At 41.7% G+C, this 14,172-nt stretch overlaps 1 protein-coding gene across 1 annotated transcript in view; it reads right to left on the bottom strand.

The window, feature by feature from the left end:
* The window catches only part of LOC136879354 (sodium/potassium/calcium exchanger 1), a 232,766-nt gene that overhangs the window by 53,742 nt on the left and 164,852 nt on the right, over window positions 1-14,172 (bottom strand). Inside the window, exon 14 of the mRNA XM_068229086.1 lies at window positions 6,803-6,956. The gene's annotated coding sequence lies outside the window, so the exon portion shown is untranslated. The remainder of the gene's footprint in view (window positions 1-6,802; window positions 6,957-14,172) is intronic.

The raw sequence follows: 14,172 nt of genomic DNA, 5'->3' as shown, positions 1-14,172 counted from the left end.
AGACCCAAATAAAAATGAAATTATAATTATTATCCCTCTGAAATGGCGTGCTTGCAGTCTACGTTATATCTAAGTGAAAAATTTACATATTTACAATGGGACACGACCTTCAAAGATATAAATACTTGGAAATGTACTCAGCCTTCTGGATACCACGTTCACAACTTTACAGGGAGGCACTCCATGGATTTTAGACTGCTTGCATCACGTCATCGGTGATGTGAAGACCCATGATGACTTCCTGGCAGGTCACGAACATGACGGCTTGATCTGGTATGACGTTCTCGACGTTCTCTGCTACACCAGGCGAAGACAGCTAGGCGTCTGGTTCTCTCTAATATGCAGGCAAAATTCTGGCATTCAGATGGGCGTCGGCGTTCACTCCGGCGTTCACGTAGACATGTAAATGAGGGGAAATTATCTCAAGTGAATACGTTAGTTTATCACACACCACAATTTGAATATATGGTTGGATCTGCTCAATAGCACGAGCATTCCAACCTAATGTCGGTAATGTCCCAGAAGCCCGACATTAATCCCTTCTCATTTATCTATTCTTCTTGTAGGCAGCGATTATAGGCCCAGAAATGTCACTAGTTTCCCTAGAAACGACAGTGGTTAGGCCACTAATGTATTAGCATTCTCGTATTCATGACACTAGTTCAGGCCTGTTCTAATGCACTTAGCCGTAAGTCGAGCTCTCAACTGTACTGCGGGTTATTTTAACGTGGCGCTGTCCTCAATTAGGTCTAACTGAGCTGTTCACTGACTTTCTTGGTAATTCATATTGATATCAAGCACGTACGCTCCACCCACTTCGCTAAGTACGTCACTATATATGTTAACTGAGCCGTATTAACTTAGACACATAGGAGGCTTGATGTACGACCTTTTCTACACACGGGTATCAGTTATTACGGTTTCGTACCGTTCCTGTTTATTAATTTGCGGCACACTGTACACGCTAACATCTCACTCAGAGGGTGATTATTTCCACATACTCACAGAATTTAATGAATCACTGTATTACACTACTCAAATTACAAGATTATTTCTTCACAAACAACTCACTCACAAACCACGACGAAATACTACCGTACTGGCGTTACAATAAGAATGGACTGGGTGGTGTCTCCTTCTCAGCTCATGAATATATAGGCGCGCTACGCTAGAGACCCGAATGCTGAGGGTGGGGGAAAAAATGCAATCCTTTCTCACACATTGGTCCGTTAATACGCAACGTACAGTAACGAACAGGATATCAAAATGTAGCTCTTGTATTCCCATCTCCACTGAGTGACTGTTATTAAAATAACTTCGTAGGTTTTGAAGCAATCTTAAAAGCGTCCTTTTGTCTCTGGCGGTGAATGATGACGAGCACAGGGGATTCCTTGTGTTCCTTGGCACGGTTAGAGTCCAACATCTGTTAGTCATTAAGACGCGCCCTTGTTTACAGCGCAGTTACTGCCCTGTCAGTTAAGTAGAGCACTTCTTGGTCTCATAATTATGCGTAAAATTCCCTGATTCAAATGATTGTTTGCGCTTAATTATCCATTGGGTATTTTGCGATTTATGAAAATTAACAGAAATAAAACAGCTGAACGCGATAAGTTGGTAGTGGTGGATGAGCGAGGAAAACATGGTATAATGTTAGTTTTCACGTTGGACCTACTCTCTGGGCTCAGTTAGTGACCTAGATTCTTTGTCACGTGATAACGCGTATGGTTTCATCTCGCTCGCGGTGGGAGTGAGAGAGCTTCGAGTGCAAGCGCTCTTGCACCGCCTTGCTGCTAATTACCAGCAACTAGAGCTGGGTCGCGCGACTCTGAATATTGCAACTCGAGTCCTGGAGCGGGCAGAAAAATTCTAACTTGGGCAGTTTTTATCGTAGAATAACGCGGAAAACGGCATATTTCATCTCCTGGATATCATGACATACCATAGGTGACGTTGTGAACGGTCACAGTATGTATGTATGTATGTATGTCCAACCCTTTTTACCGAGCTCGATAGCTGCAGTCCCTTAAGTGCTGCCAGTATCCAGTAAAAACTAAGAAACGATGTTTGGTTTCGGTCCACCCAATCAATACACGTGATTTTATGGCTGATGAAGTCTCAAAGAGACGAAACATGTCAAATAAAATTATGTGTATTGATTGAGTGGACCAAAACCTAACATTGCTTCTTAGTTTTAACTGTATCAATACAGATCTATACGATGAAGTTCGTAAATTGAACTACAGTATCCAGTATTCGGGAGATAGTGGCTTCGAACCCCACTGTCGGCAGCCCTGAAGATGGCTTTACGTGGTTTCCAATTTCCACAGCAGGCGAATGCTGGGGCTGTACCTTCATAAACACCACAACCGCTTTCTTCCCACTCCTAGCCCTTTCCTGTCCTATTATCGCCATGTGCCGGTGTGACGTAAAGCAACTCATAAAGAAAGAAAACCTTTTCCCGTCTCTCTACGGGGTCGGATATGATGTGAGATGAATTTTCGTAGCAAGTTTTTACGACCGGATGCCCTTCCTGACGTCAACCTCATCAGAGGAGTTAATGAGATGAAATGAATGACATGATATATGATTGTAGGAAGGGAGAGGGTGAAACCCTGTACCGGCACATAGCGTACTCCTGTCAAATAACACCAAGGGGTCTGCTCAACGCAGGCTTTACGTCCCCACCCGACAGACGAATCACCATCAACAGCATCATATGCCCTCAGTCCATATGAACACTGCGGAGAGGTTTGGAATTTAATCCAGGCTTTTGGAACGCAATCTAGTGATTGGAAATTGTATACCATCACCTCTCCTACCCTGCCGGCCAACATTCTGATGGTGAATTTTTTTCGAACATCTTGACCCGAGCTGGCTAACCAAGGTGTCAGACCATGTAGATTTTAGGCCTTAACGATCATGGCCACCAGGCGGACTAATGGTTGTACAAATGTATTTTAGAAATAGAATACCCAAGACATTCCTTAAGTTCACATACATGCAATAGGCCTATATAGTCATATACATACATGTTATAACATGTAGCACTTCTTTTTCGTAAAAATTGCTGTTTGTTCGGGGCGTCGACCTAGAAAGATCTTTTGCCCCTACTTGCACCATATGTGAGGAACCTGCGTGCATTTTGTAAATGGCGGAAGTGTAAAGTGTTGAATGTGAGGAAAGGATGGCACAAATACCCAGTCCCCAGGCCAGGGATATTAATCATTTACAATTAAAAAATTTGCTGACCCGGCCGGGAATCTAAAGCGGGGCCGCCGGGTGACGGGTGGACGCGTTGCCCCCTACGCCGCGGGGCCTTTCATGAATATAGTATAATTATTAGTACTAGTGTAATATTGGAAAATATAATATATCTACGCAAGGTAAAAGTGCTATACTACTAGTGGGGTGAATAAACTACCGTATAAGTGTATATAATGTACTTGTTATGCAGCATTGCATATTTTTACATCTCAGTACATATCCACACACCAATTTGCAGCAGACAAATCCGTCTTGAATAGAACAACATGCTAGTTCTTCATGATTGAGGTCACTTGTAAATGAGGAAGCAAGCTAAATACGACGTGAAGGACGGTAAAGCTTAGTGAAGTGGTACAGAATAATAAGAGGGCATTGCTGTCGAGCAACGCCCTCATAACAAGCATGCTACGTCAGATCTCGTTTAAACGTATCCTAGTCTTATTTCCATTGAACACAAATAGAGATATTTCTTTCACAGGGATTCAACGGGAGGAAGAGATTGACGAAATTATCTTTTATTCATTAACTGTTAACTAGATTTATCAATCAATCAATCAATCAATCAATCAATCAATCAATCAATCAATCAATCAATCAATCAATCAATCAATCAACCAATCTATCTATCTATCAATTAATCAATAAATCAATCAATCAATCAATCTATCTATCTATCAATTAATCAATAAATCCACCCATCAATCAATCAATCAGTCTGCATGTACGGCTATTGCCCGGATGACAGATTCCCTGTCAATTGTTTACCCAGTAAATGATTTCAAGTAACTTGAAAATTTAGGATACACATCAAGCAAACTTTAACAGAACTCAAAAAACACACATAATAATCATAAGGCCTCAGCTGTACCTAGTTTTGCCAGGTCTATTGATTTTACAGTAGATCTCTTCTTTTTTCTTGTTTTTAGCTACCTGCTGATTTATTGCTAAAAATCGAAAATGGAGGTAAATCGACTGCTTTTTGAGATCTCATAGCATACTGTCAAAAATAACTGTCCACAAAGCAAAGGGAGCAGTAATCCAACAAAGTCCATTGCCCTTACGGCTTCTCTCTTTCCCAAAGTGGGCAACCGAACGAAAGCCAGAAAATAGATACTAATTGTTACATGCCGACTGTAGTGGCACAGGTACAGAGCTGGATTTTTGGAATAATGTCAGGTCGACAACGTACGAATATTGCAAACAAGTGTTCTCTTTCTCGTAAAAGTTTATTTGGCGTCTTTTGCTTACCCCACTCCAGTGCGTATTAAAAGCGAAAACAAGAAACAGACTGTCTATAAAGACATCATGTGTAGTGTTAAACAGTAAGGCTCTGGGCCCAAATAATTTTGCACCCCCCCCCCCCTCCTTCCTTAAACTTGATAAGACAAAATTTCCACTACTATCATTTTATATAAAGAATAAAGTACGGTAATATATATTAGGGTCCGCCTCTGTGGTGTAGTGGTTCGATTCCCGGCTCTGCCACGAAATTTGAAAAGTGGTACGAGGGCTGGAACGGGGTCCACTCAGCCTCGGGAGGTCAACTGAGTAGAGGTGGGTTCAATTCCCACCTCAACCATCCTCGAAGTGATTTTTTGTGGTTTCCCAATTCTCCTCCAGGCAAACGCCGGGATGGTACCTAACTTAAGGCCACGGCCGCTTCCTTCCCTCTTCCTTGCCTATCCCTTCTAATCTTCCCATCCCGCACCAAGGACCCTTTTCAGCATAGCAGGTGAGGCCGCCTGGGTGAGGTACTGGTCATTCTCCCCAGTTGTATCCCCTGACCCAATATCACATGCTCCAGGACACAGCCATTGAGGCGGTAGAGGTGGGAACCCTCGCTAAGTCCGAGGGAAAAGCCAACCCTGGACTATAAACAGATTAAGAAAGAAAGAAGGAATATATATTAGAATGCCTGCAAGGTAAAATATAACACATTGGTACCATTAAATAATAATAATAATAATAATAATAATAATAATAATAATAATAATACAACTGAGAGGGCAGACGGATTTCAATTCTGCACAATTCACGATACCGTCTTTTAAACTTTAACATGTAATCGCGATGGGAGTGGAAATTCTCATGTTACGTTAAAGCTGATTTCCGTGTTTCCAATAATAATAATAATAATAATAATAATAATAATAATAATAATAATAATAATAATAATAATAATAATAATAATAATAATAATAATCTTATTTGCTTTACGTCCCACTAACTACTTTTACGGTGTTTGTAGTTTCCAATCATTGAGTCATTTGTTGCAAATTGGCATGTCCCTCCAAAAAATGTACAAGGAGCATAAAAACAGATTGTTGGCTGCTGGAATATACTAGATACGTTTCGTAATGTCTCCATGTAAAAGCTTTCTTTAAAACACCACTTTTGTCACAAATCACTAATTATCTGGATATATCTGTACAGAATTTCAGAAATTGTCCTGATTCTGTTTCACTCCACTTTTAGCATAGTAGGCTCTAGTAACATTATTCATAAGTTTATTTTGCGTCTTTTGTGTTTACCCCACTCCAGTGCGTATTGAAAGCAAAATAACAAGGAACAGACTGTCTATAAAGACATCATGTGAACTGTTACACGCTAAGACTTGCGGCCAGGGCCGAATTTAACTACTGCAACATCTTTGGGTCCAAATAATTTTGCATCCGCACCCCACCTCTCCCTTCCTTAAATTGATAAAACTGATAAGGGCAAAAGTTTATTTTAAAATTATTGGTACTAGATCGTCTTCACGATTTTCACTTACAGTTCCAACAGCAGACCAATGGAAACGCAACTAAAACTAGGCATACACTCATCGAAGTTTCCTGTGCCGGTTCCATAATTTTTATTTTTGTCATTGCATGAGAGGAATTTGTTTGAGTTATAGTTTGGATCCTGTGGAAAAACAACTCTGGAAAAAACAAGGGAGAAACACTCTCACGCGTGTAGAGTGTGAGACATATGAAAATTGTATGAAATTATTTTTTTGTTATTTTCATGTAATAGTGCTCGTATTTTGTGTCTTTAATTAGTTATTTTCTCATGCATTTCCTTCAAATGAATACCACATTATTAACATGGTTATGCTTTCTTTTGAGGATGCAAAGTTTGGCCTTTCGCAATACGTTCAATATTTACTGCAGATTTTACAACTTACACAACATAAACACACATGATTATGATACCCAGAATTCCATATCATGAATGCTTTATCTTAATCATCACCATCATCATCATAATTCCCTCTTATCCAGATAAAGCTGGGAGTTGCTCTCCATTTTATTCCATATCCCCACCACTTCCTCAAACAATCATCATATTCCAGTCTTTTGTTGTCTTCTGCTGCCCTTAACAACACGCAAACCTCTCTTTCCTTTCATTTGTAACTTCATAGTTTCCTTAGACTTTATTTCTTCATTCATGTAAGTAATATGCGCTAGAGTGTTTCACTGATATCCCCTACAACTCCAACGGCCTACATCAGACTTACCAATTTGTTGTGGATAATTATAAAAATTCTTCAACTCACCTCCTATCTGGGTTCCCCAGGACAGCACAGTAAGCCCTAGGGTGGCCTCACTGATGCCTACTACAACTCCAACAGCCCACATCGAATTCACCACTTCATTGGCTACAGTGTACACAGTGAAGACTGAACCGAGGAAACCAAGAAAAGCAAAAATCTGCAAGCATAGACATTTTATATTGTTAGCAATGGAATCATTTTTGGGAAAATTGCAAAGTTACCGAAACATTCCATAATAACTTCTTACAGGTCTCTTCCAAGCCCTCATAAAACATGAAAGGATGCTGTGTACTAATAATTTTGGGAAGGACGTGGATGCGTAATCTCCTTCCAAAAGAAAACTTAACCCAATAATATCAGAATTAATTACATAATTAAAGCAGTTTTGGAAATATTTGCGGTTAACCTTAGGTGAATGGAGTATTTTTTTTTTTAATCCGGAAAGGACTTGCGATACCGTACGGTATGGTAACAGCACGTGCTCCTATTAATTTTATCCTGATTATTGAAAAGGTCACCATAATTATGACAACATTGCACACCGAATGGAAGGCAGACCTTTTAAGAACCATTCAGGGGTAACATGTCTGTGTTTTGTGCCACGTTTAGTGAATCATGTTCTGAATTGGCGCGATCTTAATATGAAACGACCATCACTGCTCGACTGACGTAAGTAGCATCAGTGACTGAATAAGAAAGTGTACACAAACTTTTCAATGCATGAAATGTGCTCATAATAGATGAAAGGAATGTCAGAAATACTAATGAATACCCTTCCCATTATCTTGATCTGGGAGGAGATGAATTATGCTGATAGTGGATGGTACCACACGTCCTTTACAGTAGCATTTCATGACATTCTGTTACTTCTTACAAGAAAAGGGAATGTGTTCAGCAGATACAATTAAAAACAACAATAAAAACTGCCCAACAGGAATATGTAAACACTTGATATGTTTTCTTCGGCATGCATGTATTTTACGTCGTATATGTCCAGGTATAGTGACAGATATAGGCTATCTACCATTTCTAAAGATGAACTGGGAGTATTAAATGGCATGAAAGAAATGAGAGGACAAAAACAAAAACCTTTTCCACTAGGGCTTATTAGATAACAACAGGTGTATAAAACACCAGACTAAATTAAAACATTTGCACTCGGGCCCATATAAGTATCAACGTATCATTGCAGGTCACACTTTTTCTGAAAGAAATCTTAGTTAAAGCCTTATATTTCGGACCAGTGAGTTATTAAACATTGTTTTCTGGTCACGCTCTTCGACCATGAATTATTTGGAGGTTAAACTCGGCCATATGCGACAGAATGACTTTGAGACAGCCATCTTGAATGCGACAACAGTTCGATCGCTCCGATCGACTTGAGTCGAAAATCGAATGTGCGAGTTTCAACCAAGACCAAAGTCTGTCTTGTTTAAACATGCAAATAGGGGAGCAAAAACAGTCCTACAGCAGGCCAATCAGAGGCCGCGGAGCGGATCACGTGACTGCTGACGTCATAGCGCGGAAAATTTAAATTTTAGCGGGAAATTTTATTTTTGGCGGGACATTTGAATTTTGGTGGGAAATTTGAATTTGTAAACAATGCCACGTGCTTTTGACAACTGTCGTCCGCCATCCTGCATCGTTAGCCTCAGTGCTGCCATCTTGACGGCACTAATCCTCATAGTTGCCACCTTAGGCATGTGGTGGCAGGCAATTTGAAAACTTCCACGTGCTCTTGTTTATAAACAAAGCCACGTGCTTTTGACAGCTGTCATCTTTAAACAACAATGCATCGCTAACCTCAGTGCCACCATCATGACGGAGCTAAACCTCATCCTTATGCACGTGGTGGCGGGCAATTCGAAAAATTCCACGCGCTATTCACAGCTCCTATCTTTAATCAACAGAGCATCGTGCTGCCATATTTAGCTACTACCTTTGAAATGTGGTGGCGGGTAATTTGAAATATTCCACGTGCTTTTGACAGCTGCCATCTTTAATCAACAGAACACCATGCTGCCATCTTTACAACACTAAACCTGACAGCTACTAACTTAGGCACGTGGTGGCCTATTCCGCGGGTTCTTGTTTGTAAACAAAGCCACGTGCTTTTTTGACAAGCTGACAGCAGCCATCTTTACTCAACAGAGCATCGTGCTGCCATCTTTAGCTACTACCTTTGAAATGTGATGGCGGGGATCGTGCTCTTGTTTGTAAGCAAAGCCACGTGCTTTTTGACAGCTGTCAGCAGCCATCTTTAATCAACAGAGCACCGTGCTGCTATCTTTACGACACTCAACCACATCCTTATGCATGAGGTGGCGGGGAATTTGAAAAATTCCACGTGCTTTTGACAGCTCCTATCTTTAATCAACAGAGCATCGTGCCGCTATCTTTACGGCACTAAACCTCATACCTTTGAAATGTGGTCGGGCAATTTGAAAAATTCCACATGCTTTTTCTGACAGCTGCCAGAGGCCATCTTTAAACAATACAGCATCGTGCTGCTATCTTTACGGCACTAAACCTTATATCTGCTTAGTAGCGGGCAATTTCAAAAATTCCACGTGTTTTTTGACAGCTGTCATCCGCCATCTTTAAACAACAGATGATCGCAAACTTCAGCGCCTGGCACCTAGATGTGGCTAAATCCACATGCCTGCAAACTTAGGCATATCGTAGCGGGCAATTTGAAAAAAAATCTGTTAGCTATCATCTTTAAACAACAAAACTTCAGTACATTCTCGACGCCTAAGAGAGCGAACCTAACCTCACATCCGCCATATTGAAGGGGCTATCCCTAGTTTTACAGCAAGATGCCGTTCCCGACGCTAATTACACAAGATGGCGGCTGCTAGCTTAGAGGCTACTACACAAGATAGCGGCTATGCATGGGCTGTTATGACTTCCTCCTCCTTCTCCTTAGCCTCTGTCAAGGCAAAGCTCTATCGAACAAGTTTAAACATGCATCGCGAAGGCAAGAGTGTGCACGTGTTTTTAACCTACAGCGATGACGTCATCATAGATGTGCATGTTTAAATCTGTTCATTTGGCAAGAGTGTGCTCGTGCTGCAGCGATGACGTCATCAGAGTTGTGCATGTTTAGACTTGCAGATTACAAAAGAAGTGATTGAAACATAACAAGACTAGAATCGAACACTGTACTTGATGTCGTTCTCCTCCTACAGAACGCTAGTGCTATAAGAAATATACTGCTTACATTTAAGTCCCTAGCAATCGAACAAATTATCGGATAAACATGTAATTTGAAATTTTACTTCGGAAATATACAATTTGAATCTGCTAGCATGGGTTTAGCTTATGCGGAAAGTACAATTAAACAGAACGCTTAGTGCTATAAGAAATACATTGATTACATTTAAGCCCCTAGCAGTCAAGTAAATTATCGGATAAACATGTAACTTGAAATTCCGTTTCAAAAACATATTATTTCAATTTGTTGGCATGGGTTACAAGCATGTAACTTGTGCAGGGGAGGGCTACTATGCAAGATGCTGAACGGAAAAATAATCGTGCTACACACATGATAGGGAATGGGAGCCAGGCGGATGTAAAGTTAGGCTTGGTCTCTTAGGCGTCGGGAAGGGCAACTAGCCGTTAAAGTGAGGTTAGGCCTCTCCGTAAGGTTAGACTCGCACTCTTATGCAAAATCCGTAAATCGACATTGCTCACCTACTATACTAGGGTTCAATGATCTTGCATTGGATCCTGCATTGCTACACTACTAGACCTCGAGTGCTGACTCTACAAAAAAGTGTTGACTCATTTTATACTGCTCGCCTCAGTAGATAGCAGGAGGTGCGCACGCACATGATGATCTAAGCATTCTCTAGGTATAAATACGAGTGTAAGACAATGCATCCTTGCTTGTCTCGTAAGAGGCGGTCGTGCCCCCCCTCCCCCAGGGCAATCTTTTTTGTAGAGGAGACATCGCTACGCCGGTAGACCTCTAGGGAGACAGTATTCCACCGAAGTCAATAACTCATAACCATTTACTTAGGTTAGCCTAAGATAAGAGCCGTGGAATTTCAAATTTCATGCGCCCACGTGCCTAAGACATACCTCTTCATGAGGATTTTGCCCCGTCAAGATAGCAGCACTGAGGTTGGCGATGTAAGATGGCGGATGACAACAGTCAAAAGCACGTAGCTTTGTTTACAAACAAGAGCACCTAGAATTGTTCAAATTGCCCGCCACCACGTGCATAAGGATGAGGTTTAGTGCCGTCAAGATGGCAGTACTGAGGTTAGCGATGCAAGATGGCAGATGACAGCTGTCAAAAGCACGTGGCATTGTTTACAAAGTCAAATCTCCCGCTAAAATTCAAATCTCCCGCTAAAATTCAAATTTCCCACTAAAATTCAAATTTCTCGCCAAAATTCTAATTTCCCGCTAAAGTTCAAATTTCCCCCGCTATGATGTCAGCAGTCACGTGACCCGCTCCACGGTCTCTGATTGGCCAGCTGTAGGACTTTCTTTGCTCCCCTATTCATGCAGTATATGCCATCGTAGAAAGATGCGGATGCCTGACCACTTCCTGGATTTTAATTTTGTCTTCATTAATAACCGATTTCTGACTTTTTCAGTATCCAGAACTGGGTTATCCCAAGACAAATATGCACCATGTTTGACAACTTCACACGATTATGTTCCTAATCTGTAAGTAGGCTATCACGCGGTAAATATTCGCTACGGTACCCTTCAATGTATCATTCAACACTTATTAATTTCTAACTTCTGATGGGACTGCTAATTACATGCACAAACAGGCTTACTGGGCTATTCAGTAACATCACTGAAAATCGGCAAGCAAAACAACTTTCCTGAAGCTAACGGGTTGCTCTCCAAAGATGTAATTTACCTTGTAAAGCTCAGGAATTCAAGGCCTTTTCCCGTTTTTTGTGCATTTTTCCCCCAACTTGCCTCCTGTTCGAGGTCTCTTATCTGTGTTGAAAATCACGTTCCTTTCACAAGAGGTGACAAAGAACATTTTCAGGGCTAGGAAGAATGTGATCGTACTAAGCAGTTTTTCTGAAAATTTGTGACGCAGTGAGGTATTTTTATATTGATTTAATATGGCATGAACCGGGACTTTAAATTTACGACATGCTAAGCAAGAAAATGTCTTATTGAAGAACGCACAAACGAGATTTCTCTGTATAACAAAAGTTAGGCTTCATAAACATATGATCTACAGTACAAGACAGTAGAAGTGTTCATGCAGAAATAAGTTCAGCTCCTTGGTTGAGCAGTCGGCATAATAGCCTTTGGTTCAGAGGGTCCCAGAGTTGACTCCTGTCCAGGCTCAAATTCCTGTAGCTCAAGGAAAGGGTGATTGTGTTTGTCTTCATACACACCTCTTCATGAACATCCAATACACAACAAGTCAATCACCGCAGAACCATGTAGTACGCGAACTTTTTCTTGAGCCCTGAACTCCATAGTGATGAATGGGAACTAGGGCTCAAGAAAAGGTTCACGTGCTATACATTGTTTCTCGCCAGGCCCAGTGTAAGCCTTGTTAGACGAGGCTGACTCATCAAGGTGCAGTACAAAAAGTCTCATACACATGCACTATGCTTAAAGTGCGTATGTTTTTGAGTGTTATTAAGATCTAGCATCATCAGGTGCAGACGTGGATGTGCAATAGCTGTTTTAGAAGCCCAAACTTTTAGAACAAAAATGGTAGTTAACTGTACTATACATCTTGGCTTTGTTGTCTTCCTTATCGCCTCTGGGAGAATGGAGAATGTACTTCTCCACATAAGGTTTGTGTCAAGAAGGGCATTCAGCCGGATGTGAGAGTGACACACACATTGTATTCATGACTGTCAGGGTGTGGGGGGAAAATGGCAGAGAAAGAAGGAGAAGCCGTCAGTGGGGAAATAACTGATGATGGTGGCAGTGAATATTGTTTAAGAGGAAGTACAACTAGGCAATCATCCTTTGTCAATACTAATCAGAAGGAAAATGGAAGAGGTCCGAAACTTTGAAGCATGAAATATTGGCAAATGAAAGGAAAGGGCCACGGAGGGCATGAAAATAAAAGACTCCCTCTGCCTCGCAAACCTAATACCTTCGGAGTTGGGAGAGAACAACAGTTGACCAAGACAAGCCGGATGGTAAAGATGAACATGATGGTGAGTTTTAAAAGGAACTACAACTAGGGAACCATCCTCAGCAAAGATGAAGTGAGAAGCCTGACACAAGTCGGTGGAATCAATACCAGACTCATCTACGGGACCCACAGTCGCCAACCCATGCTTCCAAGATGAAAGCACCTGGTTCACCTTTCATGACAGGCAGAGGATACCATGAATATATTCTACTGCACCCACCCACAGGGAGATGAATAATGGAGAATGACCCCTGTTGCGCTCTGTGATATGAGGATGCATTTGAGGGATAAGTGCACAAAATATTTTCATGTATGTCCAGAATTGATACCAATATATGGTACGGAAATTGTGCTTGTGACCAAAGCAAGGGAAAGGAAATTGGAAGTTATAGAGATGAGGATGATATGACAGCTATATGAGGTGACCAAAAAAAGGATTAGAAAGAGCTGATGCAGTGAGGGACATTAAGAGGAAGCGGTCGTGGCCTTAATTAAGGTACAGCCCCAGCATTTGCCTGGTGTGAAAAGTGGGAAACCACCAGACGAGTTGGCCGTGCGGTTAGGGGCGCACAGCTGTGGGCTCGCATCCGGGAGATAGTGGGTTCGAATCCTACTGTCGGCAGCCCTGAATATGGTTTCCCGTGGTTTCCCATTTTCACACCAGGCAAATGCTGGGGCTGTACCTGAATTAAGGCCACGGCCGCTTCCTTCCTATCCCCAGACCTTTCCTGTCCCATCGTCGCCATAAGACCTATCTGTGTCGGTGCGACGCAAAGCAAATAGCAAAAAAATGGGATACCACGAAAAAAATTTTCAGGGCTGCCGACAGTGTGGTTTGAACCAACTATCTCCTGGATGCAAGCTCACAGCTGCGCACCCCTAGCCACACGGCCAACTCGCCAGCTGGCAATTTATGCATGAGAATCTAAGAGAGAGCCTGGCACTCTAAGGGTTAAGTGGTACCAACCCCATTGTTGCCAGATATTGAAAATGAAATTCCACAGCCGGCTTCCAGACATTCGACCGGGTCAGGAATGGAATGTATGAAGCCCCCATCTAGCGGCGAGGATAGGAATTGTGCTGGCTGCCAAAGCCTGTCGCACTCCTCTGTTGCCAGATATTAATTCTGGGTGTCAACTGACTCTGCTAAGATAACAGAAAGCATTAATTATGTTGAGGACAGGCAGTCTCTACAGTGAAGTGTGAATTCAGTTTAAAACATATTCTTGTT

The sequence above is a fragment of the Anabrus simplex genome, chromosome 8 (genome assembly GCF_040414725.1).
Source record: "Anabrus simplex isolate iqAnaSimp1 chromosome 8, ASM4041472v1, whole genome shotgun sequence".
Classification (NCBI taxonomy): Eukaryota; Metazoa; Arthropoda; class Insecta; order Orthoptera; family Tettigoniidae; genus Anabrus; species Anabrus simplex.
The sequence above is the reverse complement of the archived record's forward strand: the minus strand, read 5'-3'. Positions and strand labels throughout refer to the sequence as shown.